Genomic DNA, 13548 nt, shown 5'->3' on the forward strand with positions numbered 1-13548 from the left:
GCTTTTTCTCTTTCTCAACACCAATGGTATTTTTCACCTTGATGGTTTCAACTGCCAGACTGGGTGCTTTACATCTTATATCGTCCATTTCTGCTTTCATCATTCTCCGGACCGATTCCCCAATTACTACACACCCCTTTGTAGCGATAGCGACACAACAATCATTAACACAAGGGAAAGCTCCATTTTTTGTCGGGCATTTTGGGACCACAGACATGGGCATTCTTAACTGATCCTTCTCAGTCACCTCTATCCCTTTCTTGTCCTTCGACATCATCTCCACTTTTACAGGACCATGCCTTGTCACGGGGTTAGCACTATCATCTGTTGTCGGTGCAAAATTGATTGCCTTAGAATCCACCAAGTCCTGGACCACATGCTTAAAAGCTTTGCAATCCTCAATGTGATGTCCGGGTGCCCCAGCATGGAACTCACACCTGACATTCTCATCGTAACTGGCAGGCCTCTGATCAGGTTTCAACAGAGTCAACATCCTTGGCTGCACCAACCCAAGATCCTTCAACTTTTTAAACAGAGAGGCGTAAGTCACGGGCGGCTTATTGAAATGACGATCTGTCCTCCTCCTTCTCACTTGGCCCACTGCTCTTTGTGTCCTCTGTTGAGGTGGTGGTTGCCGCTATTGTGCAGATTGATTATTAGTAGGGATTGTTACCATATCAGCATATGGGTGATAACGATCCTTATCATGTTCTCTCTTGGCCTGCACACCACCCGCTTCAACTTCCTTCTCAATATGACCATTGCCAGAGGGCTTCTTTGCTACAGAGCCAGAGGGATTTGTTACTTCGGATGACGGAGCCTTTCCCTGAACTTTCTCCTTGATCATCCAGCCCTCAATCCTTTCCAATCTCTCGACCATGGCTTTCTGCCCCAAGGCAAGCCCTTGCACAACACTGAATAAATCCCTCACCATCTCTTTCAGTTCGAGGATGTCGGCGTTGGGAGAATCCATCAGTTTGGATTTGTTGCCCCTAGCAGGATATCTGAGCAAACGAGCTGTGCGCACCGGTTGACACCTACAAAACAGCAAATGGGTTAATATGCATGAATGCAACATCTATCCATATGAGGAAGATTTCGTCCTTTGATTCTGGTTTCATCGAGACGGATAATATTTCACCAATAACATTCTGACATCCGGATGTCTCTCAACCAGATTCTCAATCCATAATACTCCCCATATGGCTAGATGTAGGTTTGATGCAGATGAATGCAAAATGAGAATGATGCAGATGTATGCAATGCACTGGGCCATCCTCCAAGTCATCTGATCATTTGTTGCTCTGAACCACAGCCCGGACCACTGAACTGATCACAACCATCTGAAGGAGAAAATGTAACCATAAATCCAACTCAAGGGATTCCGAAATAAACGGAACTGAAAGATACATCATCATCATCACCAGACAAAACTCTGAGCAGATACTCACAATCATCTGAATCGGCCCGGGGAATCCTGAAATAAACGGATCCCCACCGATAAATAATACGGACAGCACTCCGGCGTCTCAGAAACAACTGGCCATAAATCCGACTTATAAACACGACTCTGATCAACGGAACCAAAAGTCACCATCTGAGTCACCAACAGAACATGCATCTGAAAGAAACAGCCCTTCCCTCACAGGTAAATTCTAATCAGGTCATCCTAAGGCGGACAATAGTCTCGACAATCGGGCAGAGATACTCAATGGGTTTGCCCTTTCGGGTGTGCCATTGTAGCTCTCCTGAGATCGTCTAAACCAAAGATCCGGGAAATGATCGGTTACCGGAGTCAATAGTTCAAAAGAGATAACCCAACCAAAGTGGAAAACCCCACTGGAAGAGCACTTCTCAGATGAACCTCGTCCGGCTTGTGGTATGTCACGTCGCAACAATGTGCCCAATCGGCATGTGAGCGACGTGATACCACGCTAATCCTAGGTGTATACTCGGGCCTGGGTTTTAGCCCCACTCAGAACACCCACCCCAAACAGAGGAACCACCTGCACAGAGGACGGCAACATGATAGTATGATGCATGCAAATATTTATGCAAATATATACACTGTTAGAATAATAAATGCAATAAAAAAAACAAAACAAGCAACCTAAACCATCCTAGAACTCTAGGAGAGACTCGCTTAGGGAAGGTGGACCAGCACAGGTCAACATCTTGAAAGTTCCCCAGCAGAGTCGCCAGCCGTCGCATCCGCGAAAAACAATCGGCGGGCTGAAACAAAAAACAACACAGAGCCGCCACTGCGCGTTATTTATCCCAAGATAGGGAAAGGAAACGCTCAGAGAAACCTGGAAAAAGCATGGTCTCGCGACCAAAGAGAAAGGGTAAGGGAGTCGGTTACGCAAGGGGAAGGTATTAGCACCCCTCACGTCCGTCGTACTCGACGGGATCCACGCTCTAAGAAAAGAAAAGGTTGCTAAAACAAAAACAGACATCACACACACACGCCGAAAACAACACAGGTGGGGTTAAGAGGAAGAGAGCTCGATAGGACGTCGCATCCTATGCCTACGTATCTCGTCTGGAACGAGAATCAGAGCTGTCGTAGTTCGGCTTACGCACGCCAAACAAGACACACACACCCACAGGCAAACCTGGAACCCGAATGCCAATCGCTGGACTTACATCGGCTTCCGAACCAAACAAACACAATCAGGATACGTACAGCCAATCGCTGGGCTTACGTCCATATCCTGACACACAACAGGGTTAACAAGCAAATACACACAAAAAAGAAAAAAAAGTGCCCGGAGAGACCTCGCACGGTCTCCTGCCTACATACCTCGTCTGGAACGAGGATCAGGGCGATGTAGTTCCCCTGAAAGGGAAAGAAACTCTAACCAGAGACAAAGGGGAGACACACTACCAGGGAGCTGTACTCGAGCCTAGTGTTATCATGCATCATTGCCCTATGTTATGGTTTCTACCTACTTGCACAACTGCAAGCTAATCCTATCCAGGAAGAAAGCAAGCATGCAAGCATCAACCAATCAAAACAAGCATTTCAAGCAAATATTCACATAGCACACACTATATCCAACCAAGTGGGCTCAAACAATGGGTTTGACTACCGAAGCAAGTCATCTGTACATGGGTATTGTTCGCTCTTAACCTTGCCATTGCGAGGCTAAGGTGAAGCAGATGAAAGGTGAGTGAAGATTAGACTTCACAGCTCTTATCCCTGACCAGGGAGAGCCTCAGACACAGGAGCGTGGGTCCAGAATGGAGGGACCCTTCTACGCTCAAAGACTCTGACTCGATTGTGCAACAGCACAAGATCTTGGGTTTGTGTCCCAATGCATCAACACAGTGGTGTGAGCAGAGGGACGACTCAACAGAATAGTGGGGGATAGATTGCATATCCCTTTGATCCACCAATTGCCTCATAGAGGTCTTTACCTGCTTGGGCACAAATGTAAACAACCACAAACATCGCCTCTTAAGGAGGACTTCAGACAGTTGCCTGGCCAAGTAACAGGCCAGGACTTCCAGACTACATGAAGAATAGAAGTCCTACCTCAATTGGTCTAAAAACCAAGCAGCAGCAAGCAAGTTCTTAAAGAACTGTAAGCAACTTAATGTACCTGAAATCAATCAAGTATCATCAGTACTCAGACAAACCAACAATAAACAGCAAATGTTAATCTATACAGACAACACAAGTTAATGCCCACAAGTGCAAGCTATAAGCCCAAGCTCAAGCACCAATCCCTACAACACAAAAACATGTTAGTGGACAACATCAAACACATTCAATTTTTGCAACTTGCACTTTTTCCCTTAAGCCTTTTGCATTTCATCCTGAAAATCCACACCAAATATGAGAAACTAGACCACTAGGCCAAGCCTAGGGTCCAAGGGGATAAAAAAAATCAAAACAGCAAGTGCAAACCAACCAAAATCACATTCAAACAAATCAAAAGCAAATGCAATTGGTCCCATGCTCATACCATTCACCATTATCATTTCATGCACAATTTAACCTTAATCATGCAATTTGCAACTCCAAAAGACCAAACAGAACTATCTCAATCAAATCCATATCAAAACAATTCAATTAATTCCACAAAAATTCACACCTAAACAAGACAGATTCAATGTATGGCATGTCAATTTTCATCTCAATTGGACAAAAGGAAGTAGGGTAATGAAAATCAAGAAGTCCAGACACATTTATACAAGCCAATTCAAGATATCCAAACAAGCATCAACTTCCATAATTCATAAAACAGTGACAACATATTAGAAATGAATGGGATCAAAACCACAATGTCCTATAAGGTGTCTACAATGCTCATGTCAAATTTCATCTTCATCCAATACCATATGATAATTTCACAAGCAAAATGCTGACATGTGTCACACAAGGTTACCAAATGAGCACACAGAGAAGAAAATTATCAATCAATTTGAAAATGCAACCAAAAATTCCAGCAAACTTCACCTGTTATCTTGACATATCAATGATCATTCATGCAAGATTTCAACCCAATCAAACATTTCTAGGCCATGCAAATAAAATCAAAAAGATGACCTAGCTTGGTGTGACACAAATTGTCACACCTCTATTCAAGAAATCAAAGCTCCATCACCAAGTATCCAAAAATCACAAACTCTACATGAAAATCACCATCAACATGTCCAGAATAAGCACAAAAATTTTCATTCATTTCTTTACAAGTATGAGCATTTCATGAAGGATATGGTGAAACATACACAAAATGCACACATGAACAAAATCAATAGGCCAATTAAATTTCTACACGTGCAAAAATTTCACAAAAATCATCATAAAATTCTACACATTATCATGAGCATGGTACAAAAAATTTCACAAAAATTGGATGAATTTTGAGTGAGTTATTAATTTTCTAAGTTCACCTAACAAAATGAAATAAGAAAAGAAAATGAAAAATGAAATAATTATTAATTAAATACTGCAATGGCAGTTTTGTAAATTTTAATGGACTACGCCAAAACGGCGTCGTATGGCTTAGATTACATGGCGCGTTATCATTGGTAGAAGCCGGCGGGAAACACGTTTTTGAACCAAGCCATGGCCAAAACGGATTAAACGCGTGTTGCTTCACCACTTACAGCAAACACACTTCCAAATTTCCAGAAAATCGAAGAACAACGAAACTCAACCAAAATCAACAAACTTATAGTCATTAGAACCGTCTGAGCATGTAGATTCCAAATATGTAACTCATTTAACCTAATTCATACTGTATCTCACGGATCGAGCATTTAAAGGTTTGACATCAAAAGTTCAAATCACAATTTCTCATCCTACACTTAACCAAATCACAAACCACGAATCGCATGCTGTTCTACGTTGAATGAACTTTCTAACGCATATAACAATTTAAGAAATCATGAGATTCGAATTTGCACCTTAATTTGAAGACAGCTGTGATTCGTGATGCTTCTAGACATAAAAACCTCAAACAGATGCGTGCCAAGGTTCCTGAAGTTGAATGGAGAAGTTGTCTTAGCTCAAACACGATCCAGATGTGAGAAATCTCAAATCACCATTGATATGCACACTTTGAACAGTCACGAATTTGAAGCTTTCTTGCACCAAATCACCAAAACAGTTGGAGAGGAAGATGTAAGGAAGATGAAGCAAAAAGAATTTCTCGATTTGGTTGAGAATTGAAGGAGTTTGGATCCCAAGAAGCTTGATGAAGATTCTTGAGTTTTTGTGAATTTGGAGGGAAAATCAGTTACAAGCCTTGAGAATTGTGATTGTGATTTGCAATTCAGTTACAATTAGAGCTTTATACTCATGCCTTAATCATCCTTTTAATCCAAATTAGCCAAAATGAGTTAATTAGTGTAATGCCATTTTCTTAATGCAAGGGCAAAAGTGACATTTCACATTAGGCTATATGACAGCAATGTGACAGCTCAGACATCTTCTAAATGTCATTTGGAATGTGTTGGCTTTGGTCTCATGTCAATTGGCCTTGTATTTCTCATTTTCACTATGCCATGCCAAAAATGCACTTAAAGTGAGAGTTCAAAAATAGCCTAGCCAAATATTGATCCTTGACAACTCATGACAGTTCAAACCATTTCTATTTGGCATTTGTGATGTGTTGCAAAAACTCCCATTCCAAAATTCCAATTATTTCTCAACTTGGACCATTTTGCCCTTGGATTTTAATTAGTGCACTTGAAAATTGACCTTTTGCATTGACCATTTTAGATGAATTTTGATTATGCACCATGAAAGTACATGTGAAATGGAGTTTGCTCATAAAAAGATCACTCATTTTGGACATTCCATGTGAAAGTTATGCCACTTTGATTATAGGTCTTTTTGGAAAATGAATGGACCATAACTTGTCAACCATACATGGGAATTTCAAGTTCTTGGACTTTTTGGAAAGGTTAGAACAAGCTCTACAACTTTCATGTTGGACAAATTTTCATTTGAAGCGTCCTTGGACATGTAATTTTATGGTCAAAAACTTTCCATTTTTGGAAACTTCCATTACAAGTCACTTTCTATTTTTGGCAATTTTTGTCCTGACTTTATTTTCTTCATTCTTGAGCTTTGACATGTCAAATAAAACTTGTTTCAACATGAATGAAGTGTATCCAACTCTCTTCCACCTCCAAATCCATAAAATCAAGCACAGTTGACCACAGTTGACTTTTCAACTGATAGATGAATTTGGCAATGCATTGATCAAGCTGAGCCCCAATTCTCTGATGAAATGGCTCAATGGTGAAACCCTAGCCTCCATAAGCTAAATACAATCACATTATGATCCCCATATCCATTGTAGACCCCATATCCATGCTATGCCCTGATTGGCCCAATACAACTGATTAGGGTTGACCAGTGGTCAAAACCCTAATCTCAAGGTATATGATCAAGCTTCTTGAATCTTCTGGATGATATCAAGACCATGATGATGATGATGTATCACTTCAACCAAGATGAAGACCAATCTCCTTGAGAATCAAAACCCTAATTTATAGCCCAATCCTCAGATGGCTAATGATCAGTCAATAAAACCCTAGGCTTGCATCTCCACCTCTTATCTTCTGATCAAGACTTAGGAGGATGGTTGGCACAATGTAACCATATGATATGCAATTATGCAATGCCTAATGACCTAAAAATGATATGCAATATGTTAAGCTAGTCCCAAGAGAGGAGGGCAAATTTTGAGGTGTTACACATACCTTGGCATTCTCCTTACCCCTTTTTCATTGGGTTTGTTTTGGGAGAGATCACCAAGCACTATGTGATTGTATCATACTTGTATTTTATCATTTCACTAACCAAAATACCCAAAATATGTCTTTGTATTTGCCTAACTCTTTTGTAGGAAGGGCATGATCCCATTGATTCATCAAGTTCATATCTAGGGTTTGAGACCCTCATGAACAAAGAGCACAACCAAGAATTGATCCAAGAATGGTTATGAGCATCATATATGAGTCTCAATGTTCTCTACAAGTTATATTGATCAAGTTTTCTTCAAGAGTTTGAGGGTGATTTTCCTTGGAAACCCTAGTTTGACTGGGTATCTTAAGTAACTTCTCCACTAAGCTATCTCACCAATTGATCAAATTTCTCAATGGGAACTTCAAAATTAATCATCTTATTCATATATGATCTACCAAGAACCAATAAAGTCAAGAGAATTGGAAGTTAGCAAGTTGGTTGAGGGTGGTTGGCCAGATGAATTCATTTAATCAAAACTGGGTCTCCCTAGACCCCATCTCCTACAATTTTCACCATATGAAAATGATTCCAAGATAAAACTAACTCTAAATGACATTCCAAACATCTTTCATGTTGAGACCTAGAGCTAGTTTTGTTTGGAAAATAGTTTTCTATGTTGAAACATTATAGGTCATTTTGTCTAAACCCTAATTTGAAAGTCAACTTCCCAAGGTCATAACTTCCTCAATTTTTATGATATGAAAGGTTTACAAGTTTCACAATGAAATTAAATGTGTCTAATTCAACTTTGATGTTTGGAGTGGGAGCTAATTCAACTTTTTTTAGCATGTGATATGAGGTTACATTATAGGTCACTTTTGACCTATACCATTGATCAAGTGATTTTTCCAAACTTCAAAAATGCATAACTCAATCATTTCAAATCCAAATGACATGAAATTGGTGACCATTTTTAAGGTCTTTGAAACATATACAACTTTGATGAAGACACTTTTCTCATTTGAAGCTCATATGAAAAGTTAAACAAGGTGGAACATTGAGACATATGGCTTGACACTTAGAAAAATTTTGATATGTCAAAAATTTCCAAACTTCCACCTCAAATTTATTCATGTTACAAACTCCAAATGTAAAAGTGTTGAACCTGAAAGTTATTCCTCTTGATCTCACCTTTCTAAAGAACTCAAATTCATTCATTTTGGACAAGGAATGCATAGGATGCGCATGGCATGAACATGGTGTCATCACTTGGCAAGGATCAAACTTCAAATTTCCATGTACACTTGCCTTGAAATCCAAGTTGAATTCAGATTATCTCACACTCATTTATGGACTTAGGGAAATGATTCTATGGGCCTATGCGCACCCATGCACCCATGCATCATCAATACCAAATTTGGAATGTGGATTTCAAGTGTGCAAAAAGCAATGGTTTCAGCTATAAATAGAGCCTCATATGCTCAACATTTCACACACATTCGCGCCTGCTTTGATCCCCTACCTCTAACCCTCACATTGCAAAGGATAACCCTGAGAAATTCACTTGAATTTGAGTTTCAATTTCCACTATTTTGAAATTCAAAACTCCAGGGATCCACAACCTTTTTGAGCATTTAATCATTTTTCTGCAAGCATTTGGAGTGAGATCAAGCACGAGCAAGAGCAAGATCAGTTGAATCCAGACCTCCATTGAAGGTATTTTCCAAAACTATTGATCTCTTCGATTCTCTCTAATTCTTGCTCAATTCTTGAAGTCTTACCAATGTAGGCAAGAAGATTGAGTTCCTTAGAGGCCAAATTGAAGCAACTCAATTCATGTACCTCAAATTTCAACTCCATGTATCTCTCAATATACTTGGAGTTAGAGTGAATTGAGGCTAGATTCAAACTCAGTGCCATTTTTACTTTGAAATCATGTCCTTGTTTTTAATTTTGGTGATGGTTATGACTGAACTAGTCCGACGAGGTTCATCAGAGAAGACAACCGGTCCTTGGCCGCCGGTGGTGTGATGGATGGTTCTGAGCCATAGGATCCTTTTAAAATGATCTAATCCTGAACGTTCCTTTTGAATACCAACTGTGTAGCGCGCTGACTTAAGTGCACGGTGGAACGCGTGTTTTGATCCACTTGATCTGCCACCTCAATTAATGAGGGAGATCAAGTGGTCCACGTTTTTTTTTCTGATATTTTAATTTTCATTTTAATTGCATTATTTTCAATAATTCATATTAAATTTAATGTTGATCCAAAAAATATGGGACTTTCACCAAAAAATTTCAAACATTTTCCTCTTTCATATTCTGAATTAAAATTATCTTTTGGATCATTATTAATATTTTTCATGAATTAATTGATTTTGCATTGTTTTTAATTGTTTAAAAATATTTTTAAATGTCCAAAAATTATGAAATTTTTTCTCCAAGGTCCTTTGACCTTGCTTGACCTATGATAAATCTCATGGCCATTTCTTTGGTGTTTTGATGAGATTTTAGGAATTGGACAAACCATATTTAATTTAAATGCACTATTTTAGTATTTTTAATTTGAATAAATGTCAAATAAATTTGTTGACCAATTGTGATGACTTGTTTATGTTTGATTCTTATTGTTGGGCCTTGGTCAAGGTTTATTTGACTTTGTCAAATTAATATCATTGGATTTAGGGGATTGATGAAATGTACATTCCATCTCCCAAAATGAATGAATGATACTAATTTGGTAAAAACCCTCCCTTGACCAATTTGTGTTTTAATCCATTCCCCTCCCACTTCATCTTATTCCCTTCTTCATTCATTCATTCCATTTGGCATATGATATCTCAAAATCCTAAGGCTAGTTGATTGAAAAATTAACATGAGTATGGACGAGATTAGGTCACCCCTTTTGCATATTCTTTTTGTGTGTGGTATGTTTCATGAGCATAGTCCATTATACTATGTCTCTAACATGCATTAACACCAAAATTCTATTGTCCGGCCTCAAATAGTTGTGACTTATTCATAAGTCCAATTACGATTGCTTAACATAGCGCTAAATTTGTGACATAAAAGGCATAAGCATTCTAGTTAGTGAGATTGTAAGTCTCCCCTCTTTTATGGTATTGTATGGAAACCTAACCTTTTTTCCTTCCTTTGGAAGATTTCTTGGTTCAAGGATCCATGCTTGTGATAAGTGGGTTGAGTGTTCTCCAAAGAATGACTTCAATTAAAAAGCAAAAGCAAAGCAATACTAACTTCTAACCTATTAACTACTAACTTTTAATTTCAAGTCCTTTACTTTAATGTCATTTAATTTTTGCTTTTATTTATTTGCCATTGTTCATATCATCCTATTTGTTTATGTTAATGCAATTTTCACTTTGTCCACTTGGACCATATTGTGTGATATATTTTGTTTGTGTATACTTTGTTTGCTTGTGTGGTCTTTGACCATTAATGTACATGATAACAACAAAAAACCTAAAAAACTTTTGTGTGGACTGTTGGCTTGATCTTGGACAAATGGACTTAGAATCTAGGCAACCTTCCTATGCTAAAGGACTTGGTCAATGCCAAATTGTTGAAGAACCAAGTGCTTGCAATTTGAAACTTCATCTGATACATCATTCAAGATCCTTTTGAGTTTATCTGCAACATGATCATTGTGAAGCTGTTATTTTGAACCTGTGACTTGTGGAATTCATCTGTTACATGGGCTATTTTGGAGAAGATCATGGAATGGATAAGCTTGGATGTGGCTATCTTTATTTGATGCCTTTCTATTCAAGATAATATAATTGTGCATTTGTGTGTTGCTTGATTCTAAAAAAGTCCAAGGGAATTCTGGGTTTCTATTGACACTCTTGTCTATTGGATTGCTACCCATTTGGTCAGATCTTTTCAACTCTAAACTTTTAATTTTTGTATATATGGTAGTCTCTTCATCTTCTCCCCATTTCTTTAATTTCAAAATCTCTCTCTCCATTTTTTAAAATCTTCTTTGTGTGAACTACTTTTGTTCTAAAACTTTGAACACTTTTACAAAAAGATAGAAACTTTGGCCTTATGCCATTGCATTTTTAAACTTCTTTTCTTAAATCAAACTTGTGAATAAACTTAATTATACTTGACCTAAACTTTCAAAAAGCCAAAAAGAACTAACTCATTCAAACCATTTTAGGCCTTTGTGCCTTTCAAACTTAAATTTTGTTAAAAGTAATGCATCCACTTTGAAATTTGTATCACAAACTACGAGGTTTTGATCCCTCATTTTTATGTTGGTACGTAGGCATAAGACCGAAGGTCTTGTCAAACACAAAAATATAATTAATGAATTCTTTTCTCATCCCCCCATTCTATTTGTTTGTAAACATCACTTTATACCAAGTACATATGCACACAAAAAGGGCTCCCTAGGAGTACCTAGGACACTTTGGGTGCTAACACCTTCCCTCTATGTAACCAACCCCCTTACTTGTAATCTCTGACATTTTATTAGTTTTGATTTGAAAACTTCTTACTTTTTGGGTTTTGTTCGTACTTTTTCCCTTTTCCTTTGGAAACAATAAAAGCGCGGTGGTGACTCTTGCTATTTGATCTCTAGCTTGTCAATAGCTTGATGATCCATCTGCTCAGTGGAGACTCCTTTTGATTTGGAAATGTCACACAAGTATTTGTGGCTAGGCATTACTATTTCTAATTGGGTCCGAGAAGCTGAGGACCTTAGAATATTTAACCCATCTTGGCCTATTTAGGACGTAATGTGGAAATGTTCAAGTGTAGACTTGATAACAGTTGTTACACGATACTACACTCAGCCGAGTTTCTCTTGAGAATATTATGGGTCGATGAGTCAGTCATCTTAACCTGTAATATCCGATAGATGGAATTAAGACTCTGGGAACTCTTTAGAACATGATCTATAAGTTTTTATCCTTAGTTCACTCCTTTGGGATGGTTCTTATCCAGACTCCATGCTCGTGACTTGCAACAAACCCTTGATTCTTGGTTGATCCAATCAAGTCTTGTCAATATCAATGGAACTTGGGTGTTGATAAGGTGTAAACCATTATCCACCAAAATGGATGATTGATCTTGACAATGACTTGATTCATCCGTTGACCTTTGTTTGCCTTGTGTGTGATCCCTTATTTGTGATTGTTGCAGTCATGCATTCATGTGCATCATAACATTCATCACACAAAAATTTCAAGGAACTAAGGTATCATTTGAAAATATTTCCAGACCATGGATTATGGATGAAGGAACACTAAGAAGTACAGTTTCAGATGTCCCGACTTGAAAGAGTTAAGGAAGCTAGCATCTTTTGTACTAGATCCCTTGGACTTCAAACAACTTCATGGGAAGCTTTTGTCTATCTTGTCTACTAATGTGGTTGAAGGACTCCTGAGTGTGCTAGTGCAGTTCTATGATCCTCTCTACCATTGTTTCACTTTCCCAGATTTTCAGCTTGTGCCTACCTTGGAGGAGTATTCTCATCTTTTAGGGATACCTATTTCTAGTAGAGTGCCTTTAAGTGGATTGGAGGAGATTCCTCAATCTTGTATTATTGCTGAAGCTCTTCACTTGAAGAAGTCTGAGATAGAGGCTCATTGGGTGAAGAAAGGACGGTTATTTGGGTTTCCATCTGTTTTCCTCATCAAGGAAGCTACTGCCTTTGCTCAAGCCGGTAGTATGAATGCTTTTGAAGTTATCTTTGTGTTTCTCATATATGGATTAAATTTGCTCCCTAACATTGACAATTTTGTTGATGTTAACGCCATTAGACTCTTCTTGATTGGGAATCTTGTGCCTACTTTGTTGGGTGATATGTACTTCTCTTTGCATCTAAGAAATTCTAAGTGTGGTGGAACTATTATCTGTTGCATTCCTCTTCTGTACAAGTGGTTTATTTTGCACTTGCCTCAGACCCCTGCTTTTGTGGAGAAAAAACAATGTCTAAGGTGGTCTCAGAGACTTATGTCTCTCACTAATGATGATATATTTTGGTATGATCCGTCTTTAAGCAGTTCGGAGATTATTGATAGTTGTGGTGAATTCTCTAATGAGCCTCTCATTGGTACACAGGGAGGAATTAACTACAACCCTGCTTTGGCTCATCGCCAACTTGGGTTCCCCTTGAAAGACAAACCTAATAACATGTTGTTAAAAGGTCTTTTATATCAAGAGGGTAAAGATCCCCAACATTTGAAGCAGAAGATTGTGCATGCTTCGCAAAATGTGCATAGGAAAGGAATGTATGAGCTTGGTCCGCGTAATTGTGTAGCTTTGGAAGATTACACTCTTTGGGTGAAGAAGAGAGTTATGGAGTTAAAGAT

This window comes from Lathyrus oleraceus, chromosome 1 (genome assembly GCF_024323335.1).
Source record: "Lathyrus oleraceus cultivar Zhongwan6 chromosome 1, CAAS_Psat_ZW6_1.0, whole genome shotgun sequence".
In the NCBI taxonomy this organism is placed as follows: Eukaryota; Viridiplantae; Streptophyta; class Magnoliopsida; order Fabales; family Fabaceae; genus Lathyrus; species Lathyrus oleraceus.